Genomic DNA, 201 nt, shown 5'->3' on the forward strand with positions numbered 1-201 from the left:
AAAATCCACTTGAATCCAGAACTTGTAGCAGTTCGAATTTGGACAGACTGTACCATTTGCACACCGCGCGCCGGTGGCTCAGTTGGTTGAGCACCGGGTTGTCGCGCGGGAGGTCGTGAGTTCAACTCCTGCCGGACCAACACTCAGAGCCTTTAAAAAACTAAGGGGAAAGTGCTGCCTTTTTAATTACATCTGCAAATG

This window comes from Montipora capricornis, chromosome 10 (genome assembly GCF_036669925.1).
Source record: "Montipora capricornis isolate CH-2021 chromosome 10, ASM3666992v2, whole genome shotgun sequence".
NCBI classification, from domain to species: Eukaryota; Metazoa; Cnidaria; class Anthozoa; order Scleractinia; family Acroporidae; genus Montipora; species Montipora capricornis.